Here is an 18,266-nt window from a genome sequence, read left to right as displayed (position 1 = left end):
ATGAAGTAATGAAGTTTGGAGGTGAGAAGGCCTGGGATTAGGTTCCCTTTAAGTTACTTGGCAAGAGGAAACAGAAAAGTAGACATCGTAAGAAACTTTCCCATTGTATCTCTAAGCTCAGCAGAGGATGCTCTGTCGGAAAGTTCTGTTCTTCCCATGAGAAGAATTAAGAAAGGGAGGAAGGATCTTGTTGAAATTCTGTTTTTACACGCTCTCTGCTGACCAACCTCAGTGCTCTGTGTTCATTTCTATGCTTTTCTCTTTCACTACCTACCTTGCAGCTTCTCATACTACAGACATCGTTCTGATATGGTGTCTTGTCCTTCTCAGTTGAGCTTACTTTTGGCATGATAAGAAGACCTACCTTTTAGGTTGCAGTGCCTCGCTGTGCCCACTTCTCTCCCCTTTTGCCCTGTTCTTGCCCTTTAGTACTTGGCAGAGCTGAGGAGCTTAGGCACGAGCTTTCATTACCTCTGGCTCTCAATTGAACAAAAACAAAGAAATGCAAAGAAAATGAATTTTGTAGTGAGATGTCCAGAGGCATAATGGTGTAAGGACATAGGTGTTGGGTCAGAATCCCAGAATCCCAGAACCTGAGACAGAATCACGGCTCTGCCACTGAGTGGCTGTGTCGCCTCTGGCAGGTTATTGAACCTCTCAGAGTTGATTTCCTCATCTTGTATACACTTCAAGATGATTGTGAGCATTAGAAATAATTAAATGAATTAAGCATCCCAGTCAGTGTCTTGCACATAGTGGAGGCTTAATAAATGATAGCTCTTATTTCACTTGCTGCAAATGCACAAAACAAGATGGTCTGAGGGCCTTGTGTTTGGTAGTCATGTTGTAGGATCAGTTTTGGAAAAGGAGGCACCTTTGGGACTATCTAGTCTGAAACCTGCATTTTACAGACCAGGAAACTGAGACCTGAGGTACTGTGTAAAAGCTGTAGAACTAGTTAAGGGCAAAGCTCAGACCAGAACCCAGAACCTCAGACTCTTAGGTTGTGCTCTTTTTATGGCATCATGACTGATTCAGTCCAGATATTTACACCAGCATCTCTAGGGCAGGGTTTGCTGGAATCACCTGTGGAGGGGTGGGGGTGTTAACAAAGCAACTTCCTGGACTCCATTCCAGACTATTAAATCAAAATCTCTAGAGGTAGAGCCAGAGATCTTCATTTTAACAGACACCTAAGATGATTCTTACTCATCTTATGAGTTTACATTTATATGAGTTTGAGATGAGTTGTTGGAGTTGACTGAATTTGAACGTCATTGCTGTTGTGCTGTAATACAAGTTGATATTTACAGAGGTATCCCAAAAGCATTATGACCTCAGTCATAGGAACAAATCCTAATCTAATGATGTTAGTAATAATGATGCTCATGACAGCCGCTGCTCCTGGAGTACCCATAGTATATCAGGTACAGTCTGAGCGCCTTTGGGCACTTAGAACAGTGCCTGGCATATGGTAATCACTTCCTAAGTGTTGGTTGTAATAACTTCATTTAATTCTCACAACACCCCTTTGAGGATTATTGTTGTCTCTATTAGAGGTATAATAAACTGATGTACAGAGAAGTCAAATAACTTGCCCAAGGTTACACAGCTCGCAAATGGTATTTGAACTCATGTGTGTCTGATGCTGAAACCCATGTGGAATAGTAGGCATATACATGTGAAATGTTCTTTCAATAAATACTGAAATTTAAAGGATTTTTCTCATTAGAAGAATATCCCTCCAGGCTTGGTTGATATAGTCTACTGAGACAGACCTAAGAGAGGCCTCATACGAGGTAAATAATCCCTATTCTGGCTTATTCAAAACAAAAAAGTTCTGGAGTGAGGCTTGCCTGAGAGCGAACAAACTGTTGGAAAGAATTGTTCAAAGGGGAAATGTTCTCACTTTTCAGTCTGTTTGTGCAAATGAAATGGACAGTGAAGGGAGAAAGCGGCAGCTAGCTGCAGAGGCAAACTCACCTCCTTTTTCTTTTTCCTTCTTCTCCCCAAAGCCCCCGAGTACATAGTTGTATATTCTAGGTGTAGGTCCTTCTGGCTCTGCTATGTGGGATGCCGCCTCAGTATGGCTTGATGGGAGTGGTGCTAGGTCTGTGCCCAGGATCTGAACTGGTGAAACCCTGGGCCACTGAAGTGGAGTGTGTCAACTTAACCACTCAGCCACGGGGCCAGCCCCAAACTCAGCTTCTTAAAGTCCAAAGAGCTCAAAGACTGGAGAACTTGGAAAAGCTTCATGTGTGGCGCAGTTTTGTATTTTTTCTGCTTTTTGTTTATGACATTCCTTGATCCGGAAATTTTGGGGTTTTATATACTAAGCTCACCAGCTGTTCATGGACTGATGTTACCCCCCACTCCCACCCTCCCATAGGACATGGTGGTGAAAACTACAGATGAGGGACTGTTATTACTGATGTTATGTGTTGTTCCTTCTACTGTGGCTGGAAAACAAACCACCTCCGAACTCGATGGTTCTAAAACAACAACATTTATTTTATTTAGAAATCTGTAGTGTGGACAGGGCTCATCAGGGACAGCTCGCTTCTGTTCCACTTGGTGGAGCACTCCACTCTGCTTCACTTGGCTTGGGGGCTGGAATTATCTGAAGCCTCTGCTCACTCACATGTGTGGCATCTGGGCTGGGAGGATTAGAACAGCTAGGGGTTGGAGCAGCTGGTCATCTTTTTATGTGCTCTACATATGGTCTCTCCAGCAAGGTGACTTCACGTCCACAAGGTGGCTCTGGGCTACAAAGTCATGTGTCCAGTGAGAGAGGGGGCACACCAGGCAGATGCCATGTTGCCTCTTATGACCTAGCCTCAGAAGTTGTGCAGTATTGCCTCTGCCACGTTCTTTTGGTTGAGGATGTTGCAGTCCACCAGGTTCAACAGGAGGGAACACAGGCCCCACTGCTTGATGGAGGAGTGTCTGTGTCTCATTTATTGTAAGAATAACATGTGGGATGGGCTGTATTGGTGTGGCCATCTTTGGAAAATATAATCTGCCACATGTGTGTTGACTCTACTCTTGGTAAATAGACTTGTTCAGGGCTGGGTAGTTTATTGAGTCCCTTTATCCTCACAGTTAGTGTGATTTATGAATTTGCAGATGTTAAAATGGCTAAACTTAAACAGTTTTTGGGTGGAACCTGAACTGAATTTACTCAGAGCCATGTGAATATATGATGGGGAGTGGCTGGCAAAACCTTGCCTCATCATGGAGGAATACTCCATAGATTATTTTTTTCTTTTAGGAGGGGACAAACCCTTAGTCTTTGATTAGAAACCTAGGCAACCTTGCAAAGCTCATAGTTACTGTAAATTTTTTTTTTTTTTTTTTTTTTACTGAGGAAGATTCGCCCTGAGCTACCATCTGTTGCCAATTTTCCTCTAGTTTTTGTATGTGGGTCACTGCCACGGCATGGCCACTGACAAGTGGTGTAGGTCTGTGCCCAGAAACCAAACATGGGCTGCCAAGGCTGAGCACGCCAAACTTAACCACTAGGCCACTGGGGCTGGCCCTACTGTAAGTTCTTTTAACAGTTTTTTAATGGGGCCTAAAATATTCAAGGGGCTTGTGAATAAGACAGACAGAGTTCTACTCTTATGAGACTTAGATTCATGTAGAAAAGAAAGACAGAAAATAAGTAAATGGATAAAAATTTCAGGTAGTTATAAGGTTCCTAGGTAAACAAAAGAGGAGAGTCCAGGATAAGTGGTAGTTGCCATGATGTTATTTGAGCCTAGTTAGTTGGCCAATAGAATCATCAGAAAAGACACCTGAGGAGTTTCACGTAGCCCTCTTCTCCAGGGTCCCTGTGTATGTACTCTATTCATAAGCTGAGACAAAACTGTCAAGGAATGGCTAGGATAAGCATAGGCTTGTTAATAAAATCCTAGTATAATAATTGGATTAGCTACACCTTCAGTCTCCATTCTATCATTCTGCCCCTTCCGCTTCCAAAGAAAGATTCAATAGAGGTAATTTAGAAACATAAAAAGAAGTAGTACTTTCACACAGTAGATAGTAAACACGTGTAATTCATTTATTTTCTCTGAGACTGAAAGTGTGAAAAGATGTACAAAATTTTATAAATTTGTGAAAACTGGATCTGTAACAAGTTATTTAGGGAAGTTAGTAATGTTAGGATATGTCTCTCACCACTTAAGGATCTACAAGGGCCTCTATGTGACTTTCCTTCCACCATCTTTTTCCATCCATACAGTAAATATTAATTGTGTGCCTTCTCTGTCTCAGTCCCTGGGAGCTAAGTATAAAACAGTAATCAGGGTTCCTACATTTATGGAGGCAGACAAAAAAGAAAGCAAGCAGACAAAATAACTGTAAGTCATAAAAATATCCAGGAAAGAAACAAATCATGGGTGAGAGGGAGGGAATGACTTTAGGTGAGGCATCAAGGAAGGTCTCTAAGGTGGTGACCACAGGTATCAATTCTTATGGTGCTAAGCCAGCCGCCTAGACTGGAAGATATATCGCACCAAATCCAGGACATCATTGGCGCCATGCTTACACTGTAATTGAGGAGGGATTGGATGAGAGCTGGAGGACGTTGTGGTTCCTGCAGCATTTTGAGTCCTTTATAGCCTTGAATTTTAATAAGAACCTTTTGTCCTGGCTGGAGTCGTCCAGGGTGACTATTCAGTGACACTGAGTGAGGGCACTTCTGCAGAGCTCCTCCCCTCCGAGCCCAGGTCTAATAGAAACTGTGGATTTCTTGCCTCTGCTTGAAGCTTGTCTCATGAGTGCTAGGGAGCAAGAGATGTCAAAAGCCTGACTTCATCTTGGCTCCCTATTTTTGTTGGAGAATAGTTGCTAAGTGACAGATCCCTTTGGCTGGAGGAAAGTAGGTGGCTAGTTGAAAAGAAAGGGTGGAGGCAACTGGTGTAGTGTAGTGTATGAGTCCTGTTGAAGGATGACTTCTAGGAATAAAAATCTACAGAGTGAGTCTCATTTCCAGAGGGAAGTCCTGTTGCAAAATTTCCCACATTCACTGTGTCTACATTTCCCTCCATCTCTCTTGTGATCTGTGCTCTTGGTTTGGGGGTTCATAGACTTTTGCTGGCTTGGTCAGAGCCATGCAAACCTTGAGTCTGGTGGTAATTACTGGAGCGAGGTGGCCTGGTGTATGAGAGTGCATTTACCCTTGTAGGACATTTTACAACTCTTCAAGGGGGAAAGGGCCTTTAAATGGGAACATTTGGTTCAGATTATTTTGATTTGTGTTAATGGGTTGGTTCCAAAGTCATGACTTGCTTTGGGAAATCTAATGGAAAACACTTGCAGAGTGTTATGTTTTGCTTTTTTACAAATGATATTTCCCCTGCATTCTTCTGTGATCACCTTTCCTTATTCTGCAGATTCTCCAGGAACATTTCCAGAATTTTGTTATCTTCTGAGAAGACATCTTTTCTTGAAATTGTTCTTGAAAAAAGAGGAGTGTGGAATGTTCTGGGTGTGTCAGTCTGGGGGACAGAATGTTTGTGGTCACATTCCCCTTTACCTATTGGTGTCCTCACCTCACATGTACTTCAGCTGTCATTTATGCCCCTGTCTTGTGTGCTGCTGAGCATAGCTGACCCTTGGGTTAGTATAATTTATCTTGGGTTCAGTACCTAGTGTAAGAAGTACTTTGGATTAGGATAGAGTGGAATAAGATAGCGTCTATGTTTCTGGAAGGACTAGGAGAAAAAGATGCCTAGAGGCCCCATTCAGTGGAACCCAATATTTTATTTGAAAACATAGCAGTTAATAGCATTGGGATTTAGAAATCTGTCTTTGTTACCTACTAGCCCTATGACCTTGGCAGGCTTCTTAAGCTTTCTGGGGTCAATTTCCCATCTGTAAATTGGGGATGGCGGTTTCTTCAAAATTCCATTTTAAGGTTTAGATAAGATAATACAGTCATGTGCTGCATAATGATGTTTCAGTCAACAATGGACCACATATATGATGGTGGTCTCATAAGGTTCGTACCATATAGCCTGGGTGTGTAGTAGGCTCTACCATCTAGGTTTGTGTAAGTGTGCTCTATGATGTTTGCACAATGATGAAATCGCCTAACAACACATTTCTCATTCTCGGAATGTATCGCATTGTTAAGCGATGCATGGATGTATGTGTAAAGGGCTTAGCACATAGTATAATTGTTTAATAAATAAATGGCAGCTATTGTTAATAATTGTTTTATGTGTGGAGACTTCACAGATTATGCTAGAGATGGTTTATTCTTGCTCTCAAGAGTGAGACAAACTCATGAAAATTATCTTCCTTGAAAAATCACATCAGATAGATGAGTTTCGTGTGGGGATGGAGGGGCCATGAGTGAAAAGTTCCCCAAACTTTTGTTTTCCCAAAACCCTTGTCCACCAAAACCCTGGCTTTTGCATCTGTTGGCATATCTGGCTCAGAGATGGACCTGGGTTTCTTTCTGTGTCTAGAGAAGCTTGCCATGAATATTCTTTACCCCCTATAATTACCTTGGTTGTTTCCAAGACCTCTCGGCACCTTGGCTGATGTTGGATAGTTGGCTCTGGGACCCAGGCTTGCTCCCAAGTCTTGCTGGCTGCTGCTGCTGGCTTCCCAAGCATGCAGCTGTGGGGAGAGTGTGATCACTCCTGGGAGCCAAATTCAGGCCTCTTTCTCACTGGTGTCTGAGAGGAGTTCAGGGTACAGGGAGATGGGCTCCCTGAAGCAAATGGTGTGGGGTTCATCAACATAGAGATGGCACCTTTGGTTGCTAGGACATGCTGTTTCGCCAGATTGTAGTAATGACAATTACACCTACCATTCATTGAGTACTTACTACATGCCAGACATGCATGGAGTAGTAATTTATAATCCCCATTTTTCCAGCGAGTAAATTGAAGCTTTGGGTACTCATATAACATACCCAGCTTTATATATGCTTCCTTATGACTTCTTAGTTTTTCTCCTGATGTCTAGGAAATTTCTCAGTATCAATGTGTGAAGACATGGAGCAGATGGGGTATAGTGGAAGGAGTGTTGAACTGTAAGTTAGGTTATAACCAATCCCCACCTCCCCCCTTTCCCTTTTGCCCTGCCTTCCACTCTTCCTTTTAGTTGATGAGACCTGGGGCTTGTCCTGGAGAAGGTGACATAATGATATAGTGATTAGGATCCTGAGTTTGAGCCTCAGACATTCTTGGAATTGAGTGCTGGCTCTGTCATTTGCTAATTAAGGGGCCTTGGGAAGTGTCATCCTCCTCTGAGCCTCAGTTTCCTCACCTGGGGATGATAATTGTCTCCGTCTGCTATTATGAGGACTAAATGAGATAACATATAGTAAAGTACCTGGCAGGTGTCATCACATGTGAGCTAAAAATGAGAAATTATTTTATCTTATTCTTTCTTTCTCAGACATTCTTGTTTCCCCATAATGAGTTGGGTGGTTTTAAAGCGTTTTTTTTTTGAGCATCACAGGCTTTTTTGAAAATCTGAGGAATATTCTGGACTGTCTCCCAAGAAAATGCATGTTCATCCAAAATCATATTCAATTCCTAAGGGTTCAAGACCTTCTAAAGCTGCTTGTCTATGAACTCCAGAAGGAGATCCTTTGAGAGGGTTGTAGCTTCCTTTCTACAGGGACCCTTCCTTATCTTCCCTCTGCTGACCTTTAGCTGAGGCCAGGGCATGTAGAAGAGCCCTCCATGAGGGCTGGAGGGATAGTGCTTCCTTTTCCTTCTCTGCTCCATGTGCCGACAAGCAGCCTTCTGATTTCTTGGCCCTGGCGTTGCTGCCCAGAACAAGCACCAGGAATGTCCTTCAGGAGCTGTGGTTCTCTAGGGAGCTGCCCAGGGAGCAGGGAAAATCAGTCTTTGTCTTCCTGGCTGGGTTGTTTCAGGGATGAGAGAGGGATGGAAGGGGAGGGAGCAGCAGAGATGCAGATCTCAGGAATAACATAGCTACTGTGTATTGGTGGCCTGGTCTGTGACAGGAACTGTCCTAGGTGCTTCTCAGTCATTGTTTCTAATCCTGACGAGAACCCTACCAGGTGGATACTGTTATCAGTCCCACTTTACTGACGAAGAAACTGAGGCTGAGAGAAGTAAGAATGGCAAGTGGGAGAGCTGGAAGTCAGATCCAGTCTGTCTCAGTCATGGAGCTTCTCTGTGCCATGCTGTTTCCGAGATGGAGTCAGCCTCTAGGGTGAAGGGTAACTTCGAGTTCTTTGCTGTTGATAAAGGAAATGAAATGCTTTTCCTCCTGGTAGCCAGACATCCGCAGATGTTGGCTTTATTATGTGCCCTAGATGGCCTTCCCAGTGCTGAACTGCAGACGTGTATTTTTAGAAAAGGAAGAGACTTCTGTGTGTACTGTTTATGTACAGAGACATATCGGTTTCTGAATATTAAAACCAGCAACCGAGTGCCAGCCCTGGTGGATGTCCGTGTGTTAGTGGCCCAGTGTTCTGGACAACTGGTAATTGCCATGATGGCTTCAGGGGCAGGACTGACCCCCAGGTCTCTTTTCTTGATAGACTAAGTGCTGAGTTCCCACAGGGATCTGTTTCTACTTTCTCCCAGTCTGGGCTTGCCACCAGCACAGCTCTTGGCTTGTTGGCAGCTGGCCAGGTGACATCCTTCTCTTCCATTTCCCTGCTTGCATTTTCTCCTTTTTGTTTCCCCACCCCCACCTCACCCACATGCTTTCTCCTCCTCTCTAAGACCAACTGCATTTTCAGTTCTTATTGTTGTCAAAGGGGTGTAGTTTGTGTGCAACATCCAAATTGGCCACCTGAGGTATCTGTGTCCATCTCCATATATAAAACCATGCACGGTGGCTTGGAGTTCACGGGGCCAAGCAGCTGCACGTGGAAGGCAAGGGCAGTGCACTGCCCTGTTTAGGTCTCTCTGCATCCCCGTTGCTTGCCCACATTTATACTCTTTGTGTCCCCATTTCTTGCCCACATTTATAGCTGACATACATTGAGTGCTCCCTACTTGCCAGACACTGGCTCCGTGGGTTGTCTGTCCACTCCTCCTACCAGCACTGTGAGGCTGGCTCTGGTATTATTTGGATTTTCCAGATGGGAAGACTGAGGCTTGGGTGGACTGTGACCTGGCCAAGGTCACATGGCTAGGGCAGTGCCTGCACTCCGGTGGGAGCTGAGGTGCATGTGTGAAGTGAGGACAAGTCAGCACAGAATAGAAGAAGGGTGGTGTGTGCCACCTTGATGCCCATCTTCTTGCTCCCAGAAGGCTGTCCTTTGGTGTGGCACAGGTGAGCCAGAATTTAAGGTCCTCTTGAGGATTAGTCTCTTTGACCTTCTCTGTTCTGGCAAAGAGGATTTGAATGGGATTTCCATCTAGTGAGGATTTTGTCTTAGTGAGAGCTGCAGAACTGGGCCTGCTTCTGGGACGTGCTGTGTCATTCCTGCTCACTCCCCCACCTCTTCCCCTTTGTACCCAGAGTGAAGACTGTATTGGAAAGACATTGTGTGGCGGCGGTGGGGGAGGTGGTGGCGCGGAACGACACTACATTTTGTGCTGTCCTGTGAAGATGTTAAATAACCACTTGTAAGACACTTCCTTCTCTTATTTTGGTAGTTTAGCAGATACCCTCCATTCTTTTCATTTCATTCATTCATTCATTATCTGCTGATTAGTATGATCAAAGCATACACATATGTCAATAGCTCTCCCTTAAAGGAGGTTACCATGGGGACAGAAAGACCAGAACCAGCCAGTGTGCTAAGGACTTTACGTGTATCATCTCAGAACAACAACTCTGTGAGGTAGGTAGGAAACTGAAGAAAGAGCAGTAGAGAATAGGGGTTAAGAGAGGGCCTGGCTGTAGGACTACCGGACTAGGAATCTGGGGCTCTCTTGCTTGCTGTCTATGGACCTGGGCAAATTACTCAGCCTCTCTGACCTTCTGCTCTCTCATCTGTGAAGTGGGGATAACAGTGCCTACCTCATAGGCTTTTGAGGATCAAATGAGACAATGTTTGTAAATTTCACAGCATTTCTCTGGTGTATAGTAAGACCTCAATAAAATGTGGCTATTTTTCCTTTTATTATTATTAGATATCCTTGTTTTAAAGATACAGAAATCGAGCCTTGGGGAGTCTGTCTCGGCACAGTTCACAACAAATACTGCAAAGGATAGTAACATATTAACTGCCATTAAGTGGTACAAATAGAGTGCCACAAAGAGGTTTAAGGGAGGGAAGTGGCACCTGTTTTGTGTGGGTGGAGGGAGATACTGTGGGCAGGCTGGCATGGGATTGGGGAGGGCTTCATGGAGGAGATGGCAGTTGAAGGACTGGCCCATTTGGACAAGTGGAAATGGGGAATCTTTTCATTGTTGGTGAAGGGAGCAGCAACGGCAAGTGCTTGGCGATGAGAATTGGGTGGTATGTGAACTCAGGAACCCTCTGATTCAGAGCAGAAGCAGGGGCTGTGTAAGCCTCAGCAGGGAGGGGCTGGGCTGGGTTGGTTCTGACCTTAAATAGTGCCCGCATGTGGGATGGGCTCCATACGTAGTCTTCAGCCCAACTGAATGGCAGTGTCTGAGGTGGTAAAGCTTTAGTTGGTGAAGGAGAGTGACTTGAGAGAGAGAGGAATTTTGAACTTCAGTTGGAGAAGTTGATTTCTGCCCACAATGAAACCTGGGATTGTTTATTTCTGCTATAAAATGCCAGCCCTCTCAGCTGCTTTACTTAAACTGTAAGTCACTCTGGACACTAGTTTTGGTTTTATCTGGACTGTGAATGAGATACTCCCTGTGCTATTGGTCAGCATTGTGATGATAATAGGAGATTATAGGGCTGGGTGGCCATCTCTCTCCCTGGGGTCCTTTAAATTTGAGACCATAGGTCCTTGAACCAAGCAAGAGCTTATTTGAAGCAAATATCATGTGTGGCCCTGTGGTTTTTCCCAATCATGTTTCCCTACTTTACTCTCTTCGTATTTTTTCTTATCTTCTGTGGTCAAATTCTTACCATAGGTGGTTCTCAAGCTTTGGCTCATCACCCAGGGCAAATGCTTCATCTAATGTATGTGTTAGAGAAAAGTCATGTGCAAGTCTCTGCTGTGTAGATGGTGTGGATGCTGCCAAAGTGAGCGCCATGAGAAAGAATCCTGCCAACAATGATTCCTTTATGAGGCTAAGAATTACTTTAGTTTTGAACATCTGTGCCCTAGTATATGATTTTTTGTGCAGTTTTCATTCATTGGGTTTTCCTGGAGCAGCTACAAGATTGGAAGCTCCTTAAAACAGGGACCTGCTCCCTTACTGTATAGAGTCCATCCCAGACTTGTGGGAATTAACCAGTGAGCTTCTGATTTGTGGGCCAGGTAGTCCTTCCTTCCCTCCTGTTTGATTTCTTGGCCTCACTACGTAACTGCTGTCAGAGGATGAATGTCGATGTGTTATAGGTCCCAGGAGCAATTAGTTATCTTTGCACTAAATTGGTTTTTAAACTGGAGGTAATGATCCAGATTACCATTTACTGACAGTCTCTGCTGTGCTGTTTTTCGATTCCATGGTGATTCCATCCCCAATTCCCACTTGATCTAAAAAAAATGGTTTTATCGCAAAACACACTTCAAAAGGGGATAAACGGATGGAGATCAATGTCTGCAGTTTTGGAACATGTTTTGAAAGATTGAAACCATCGAGAAGACAGGATAATTTTCATGTTAGCTGAGGTAATTCAAGTAGGTTTTCATGGTGAAGTAGGTGTGGACTCTCTCCTTTCTCTAGTTTCCTCTTCCTTGGGTGAGACAGTTCCCATACAAAAAAAAAAAAAAAAAACCCACAAAAAACCCACAAGACTTGAGAGCAGGTGAAGCAACTGCAGCCACCCCTTTTGTCTGTCCCCTCCCAGAAGCACTCATGTTTGTATTCGACTTGTGTTCCACAAAGGTAAATGGCACTTGGGAAGGTGTGCGTGTTTGTTTTCAAATATTACCTGCCATGTGGTTTTTGAATATCATATGCCGTGTGGCTGGAGAGAAGAAGGAGCTCTCCCCCGACATGGTTAATCAGTAGAGAGAGCAGTCACCCTCCTCTCCAGGGCTAACCCACCCGCACTCTCAATGCTCGCCCTCTTCGTCGCAATCATCCTGCCTTTCTGGACGCTTGCTCCATTGATTTAGCGCCCCAGAGCAGCCCCCCACCCACAGTGCATCATTTGACTCTCCTCCCTTTTTGGTGGCAGATTTTCCTCTGTCTGCAAACATGCTGAAGTCTTTATTATCTTTAAAACGGGAGAAAAAAGTGCCGGTCCCAACAAAACTTCCCTTTGTACTTCTCTTGGTTACATACCATCCTGTGCTGCTGCTTTCACAGCTAGACTGCTTGAAAGAATATTCCATATTGCTTTACCATCGAAAGCTCTCAAGTTTGGCTTCTGCCTGTAGTTCTGTTCTGAACCTGCTGTGTCAGAGGTCCCCAGGACCACTTGGTTAATTAAACCAGTGATTTTGCTTAGTGTTCTTCTTCTTTCTCAAGACTCCTCCTGTGCCTTCATTGACAGTGTGCTCTTCAAGCTTCCTTTGCCCGTTCTGAGCATCCCTCCCTAACTCACCTTCTTTGTCCTGTGGGTCTTCCCAAGCTTCCTCACCCTCTTTACCTCCCAGGCCAGAGGATCTGTCTCTGTCGCTGATCTGTCCAGTCCCTGGCTTCAGCCATCAGTCACCATGTGGACATGATTCCCAGCCTTCTTTCCAGGGGCCTCAGCCCCTCTCCTGTTCTTCCTCATACTGAGGTCTGGGGAGGTGAGGAGACTTGTTTGAGTCATAGCAGATTGTTCTTAGGTTCTGTGTATTTCTAGGATCCATTCTTCATTGGCACACACCCCTCTCCAACCTTGGAAAGATGGTTCACTTTGGCCAGAAAGATAGAAATGAAATTGTACTTCAGCAATAAAATACAGTTGTCCTCCTCCTTCCAGAGCTTGATAAAGTAATGCTAAGCACTTGTGCTAGAGGGTTCTATAGGTTTTCTGTGACGAGGCAGGTAACGCTGTGCAGAGAAACGTTAATAAGAAGAGAAAGGGTCTTGTGAGTGAGGTAAGCAGGAGGGTAGAGCATTAGGGGCTGCTTTATCAGGTTGGGGCGCTGAGCAGCCAGAGGTAGTTTGGAGGAGGCAGATGTCAAATGAGGGTTATTTAGCCTTTGAGGCATTGTGAGATTTTCACAAGTATTAGGGGGCATTATTGAGTGGACCCCATCGATCTCTGGATCTGGATTCTTAAAGCCATCTTTATATCTCTCACGAAATACAGAGACTTTGGTTTTTTCATGGAGGCTATCTTGGAGCAGATTTATTTTATTTTTCCCTAAATGACTAATTATAGGAGTCGTGCTATTAATATAGATGCCTATGGCTTGTAACCACAGGGATTGTTACCCACTGCTCACGTGCATTCTCACATGTTGCTGCATTTTGGCTCCTTGCTGCCTGTGGACTGCCAGTGTTTGGTGTGATTTTACGTGATCTGGTTGACTGTCCTGGATGAGGGATGGTGGAAAGGTTCTTTGATCCAGAGGAGATCTCTCTGTGCTCCTGGACTCTGTCATCATTACAACCATAATCTCGCCTGGTAAGTTTGTGTCTTACAAGACCAACAAAACAAAAAGTTTACCAGCCAGAAGCCCTGGGTGCCACTCAGCCTGCTGTCAGTCACCATGTGGACATGATTCCCAGCCTTCTTTCCAGCGGCCCCAGCCCCTCTCCTGTTCTTCCTCATACTGAGGTCCAGGGAGGTGAGGAGCCTTGTTTGAGTCATCGCAGGGAAATGAGCTGTTGTCTTTCCTTGGCCCATTGAAATACCGTGACATTGAGCCCTTCCTTTGTCACAGAGGGATGTCAGAGTCAGGCTCTCTTGTGCAGAGGCTTGCTGCTCTGAAGCCTTTGACCTCCATCACTTCTCAAACTTGTGTTTGTTAAGCTCCAGAGGTGGTGTAAGTACTGATGGAGGAGGGTCAGAGAATCTGCTTAGCAAAGTTTGTACAGGAACAGTCACTTAGGCTGTAAAGTAGCTTTCTGGGGCAGTTGATGGGCAACCTATCCTTGTGGTGGCGCAGCTTAGATTTTAAAATTGTGGGGTCTAGAGTCAGGCTCCTGGGTTTATATTTTGGTTCCGTTACTTACTGGCATTTTCCTATTTGTAAAATGGATTTAAACAATAGTACCTACCTCAGAGGGATTTTGGAAGAATTAAATGACATAATATCTTTAAAGCATTTAGGGGCTGGGCACATAGTAAGCTTTCAATAAATTGTTATCTATCATGATGTTGAAAATCCTTCAGAGTAGCCTTGACTCCATGTTCTGAGAATGCTGCAAGTCCTCGGTATGTAGACAGCACCGATCTTCTCTACTTGGGTGCGCATTTGTAGGAAGCTGCAAGCTCCTGGAGAACTGGATTATGCGTGTTTTTGTTGGTGGTATAATGGAGAACACAAGTGGATAGTACCTGGCCCATAGTAGGTCCTTAATAAATCCGTGTTGGATGAAGCTGTGAGCAGATCGAGAACAAGAATATACTGAGTGGTATATTTGGTGTAGCTAGGTCATTTTTGTTAGTCTGTAGCTATAAGAACCTTCATCATCCTGGTGATCATGAGAGTAGGTAGCAAATTTGGGGGGAATTTTTTTTTGCACGTTAAATTGTACAATTTGATGAATTCTGACGTGTGTATATACCTGGGAAGCCATCACTGCCATAGTAAGGGAATTCTTAATGCCTGTCTCAAAAGTCTTTCATTTCTCTGTAGCTGATAAGCTACTTCCCCCTCACCTTGCATGTAGCTCCTGCCTCATCAGAGAGGGAGAGAGAGTCTGCTTTCCTCCTCTTCACACCAACATTCCTTTCTAGCCCTCATCTGCATTTTTACATTCTTGACTCTGAAATTTTAGGTGATTACAGTGTGTGTGCTTCTTGGTTGAGTGTCTGTCTTTACTAGGTTTCAGGTTGGGGAGCGTGAGGGCACTATCAGTTTAGTTCAGTGCTTTATTCTCATTGCCTCCCATGGTCCCCAGCACATAGGAGACACTCAGTAGAGAGGTAAAGGGTGAAATGAATGAATGAACCTATTACCAGAATAGATGTATGGCACTGTAGGGCCTGAATTGGGAGCAAAGAAAACTGAACTGTTCTCACAGACCCAGTTATTCTTACCTTCAGCCTAGAGAAATCAAAGGGAAGAAAGGCTTCCCAGGCTCTGAATTACTTTCACTTCATTATCGAGGTGAGACCAAGGACGCCCTGGAAACGCAGGGAATCTAACACGACACATGCCAGACCCAAAGGTGAAGCACATGGGGACCTCCTCTGTCATTCTGAGACCCGGCTGTTCTGTGCAAGGTTAAATGTTTCTGTGGGGGCTCTGTTAGTTTGTTGTTTATTGTGAACTGTTTCTCTACTACAGGCTGCCATAGAAGGGAGCTTTAACGGGATATGCTATTAGAAGGACCCCCAGATGCCTTTTTTTCTCCCCAGCTTGTGGTCTCTCTTCCTCTGCCCCCAGTCATAAATGACAATGAAATTTTCACAGTCAGCTCTGATTCCCTCAGAGAAAAGTGTCTCTTAGGCACTAAAGGAAGAATCAAAAATAGTAATTAAAAATGACACAACCAGGTAGTGGTCTGTGGTGGGCCTTTTGGCAAGAGTCAACATTTTAGAGCAGTAGATACTCTCCATGATAGAGAAGAATGGGCAAAACAGGCTTTTAAAACCCCCATCAGAGAAAGAAAGGGGAGGGGTGGGAAACAAGAGAGCATATTTGTGTTGAAGCTGATTTTCTACTAAATGTTTACAGAAGAGGCGGATAGCAGACTCATTTAGAGTTATTGTTTCTTTCAGATGCTAGGAGGCAACCAGTTGGTTTGGGATGAAATAAGTGGTTCCAGAGGTACCACTTAAGAGGGCTCTGGTAGCTTTTGCACTTTTAAGTTGTGTTTTGTGCACATTTCATCCCAGGTGCTTTTCTCCTAGATATCCATCCATTCTTCCATCTGTCCATCTGTCCATTATTATTGACCGCCTATTATGTACAAGGCACTTTCCACTTTTCTTCCCTTCCTTTCCCTCCGTCCTTCCACCCACCCACCCATCCTCAATCTATTTATCCTCCAGCTGTCCAGCATTATTGATTGCCTGTTATGTCCCAGGCACTGTTCTAGGCCCTAGGAACCCAGAGTAGGAATAAATTAGCAGAGGGGACAGGCTCATGAATAAGATTGTTTTATTGTTTTTCAGCCTTGATGTGAGGTTATTAATGACTGACTTGCACCCCTAACCATTTGTAGATGCTCTGAAGACACATGTGGTGTCTGCTTTTTGCTTACCTTTGTCTCTCCAGTGACTGGTATATCAGGCACATAGCTGTTTAATATAGAGTTTTTAGAATGAATAACAGATTAAATGAGTAATTTGTATAGTGTGGGACGTGCTTTAACAGGAATATGATCACAGCTGTGAGAAGTTGCCCAGAAGACAGAATTACCAACACCTCATATCTGGGCCAAGTGGTGAAGAACGAGGGATGACTGTGTATGCTGCTAAGTTGACTCTTTGTCCACTGTCGAGGACAGTTTCTGAGCTGCTCCCATTACTAAGCTTGGTGAGCAGCGAGCCATCATGGGGCACAGGTCTGATGTGGTCTTGGCCCTCTCAGAGCTGCCCACATTGAGCAAGTGTGGGAAGTGCTCAGACAGGGAAATCCAGGTGCACGGGCACACAGTGGGGGCCAGCCTGGGCCGCAGAGGGATGGCCAGGTGAGCCTGTGAAGCTGCACCTTGAAGGGTTCCCTGGAGGGAGCCGGGTGCCAGTAGTGTTGGGCAGGGAGGAAGAGGGCCTGTGAGGGTGCTGATCTGCGAAGGAAGCTGGGATGGCTGAGTGTGGAGAGCTGCTCTCAGTGAAGCCAGGGCCAGGCCATGTACAGACCTTGAAGAACAAACATTCCTTCCTATTGTTGTTCCAGAACCCCTAGGTTTGGTAATGAAGTGCCTTAAAGGCTCAGGTTTCCTAAGAAGGGAGGCGTATTAGTTCCCTGTGGCTGCCCTAACAAATGACCACAAACTGGTGGCTTAAAACAACAGAAATGTGTTCTTTCACAGGTCTGGGATTTAGAAATTTGAAATCAGGGTGTCGACAGGGCCGTGTTCCCTCCGAAGGCTCTCCAGACGGCTCGTTCCTTGCCTCTTCCTAACTTCACTGGCTCCTGGCAGTCCTTGGTGTTCCTTGGCTTGTAGCTGCGTCACCCCCATCCCTGCCTCCTCCTCTGTGTTTCTGTGTCCTCTCCTCTTATAAGGACACCCGTCATTGGACTTAGGCCCCATTCTAATCCAGTATGACCTGATCTTAACTAGTTCCGTCTGCAAAGACCCTGTTTCCAAATAAAGTCACCTTCTGAGATTGCGAGTGTGCATGAATTTGGGGGACATTTCCATCCCACTGCGGGAGGGAATGTTGACAGCAGTGCCGGGAGGCTTCCTGGGGGTCTTCTCATTCTTCCAGGTTTCTGGGTTAGGACGCAGGGAGACTTCGTTGAGGGAGAGTGGGCTGGCATTCCAGTCTCTTGTGGTGGCTCCTGGGTACAGGATTCTTCTCAGATGCCTACAGAAGCTGTGAGAGGAGGCCCTGCTCCTACAGTTCCCCGGCTCACGTTCACCTTGTCCTTCTTGCAGCAAGGGGGAGGTGTCAGGGTTTCCTACTGACTGTCCCTGGAGCACCTTGAGAGAGGAGGAAGTGTCTGCAGGAGTAAAATAGCCAGAATAATTAATGACCCCAGGCAACAATGGCCTAGGGTTTTTCCATGGTCTTTCTCTTCTCTGGGAACAGTTTCCTGCTGCTTTCTTGGAGGCATGTTGCCAGGGACTTTCCGGGTCTACAGGACATCGCTTTCCTTTTCTTTCTTGTTTCTCTGCTTTCTCAGGTTCAGTGTCAGTAGCTTTTTCCGGTTCCCTGGTATTTAAACAGATTACTCAACAGTGTCTTCCTATAATAATGCTTCTTAAACTTACTGCAAATTCCAAATTTGATTTCCAATTTGGAAATTTGATTTCCAAATCTGGTTTCCAGATTTGATTCCCAGAATTTCTGATTCGGTAAGTCTAGGGTGATCCGACTGAGGTGAACTTCAAAAGCCATATTGAGAAACCCTTCCCCAAAATGAATTTGTGTGTGTGTGTGCGTTTTCCCTCGAGTGATACCTGATGTATTAGAAAGGATGGCTTCTGCATTTACATGATGC

The 18,266-nt window shown here is 44.9% G+C and overlaps 1 protein-coding gene across 3 annotated transcripts in view; it reads left to right on the top strand.

The window, feature by feature from the left end:
• The window catches only part of ARHGAP26 (Rho GTPase activating protein 26), a 417,310-nt gene that overhangs the window by 60,893 nt on the left and 338,151 nt on the right, over nucleotides 1–18,266 (top strand). The gene's annotated exons all lie outside the window — the stretch shown is intronic.

Source organism: Equus asinus, chromosome 9 (genome assembly GCF_041296235.1).
Source record: "Equus asinus isolate D_3611 breed Donkey chromosome 9, EquAss-T2T_v2, whole genome shotgun sequence".
Lineage (NCBI taxonomy): Eukaryota > Metazoa > Chordata > Mammalia > Perissodactyla > Equidae > Equus > Equus asinus.
Note: the sequence above shows the minus strand (reverse complement) of the source record. Positions and strands in the feature narration are given on the sequence as shown.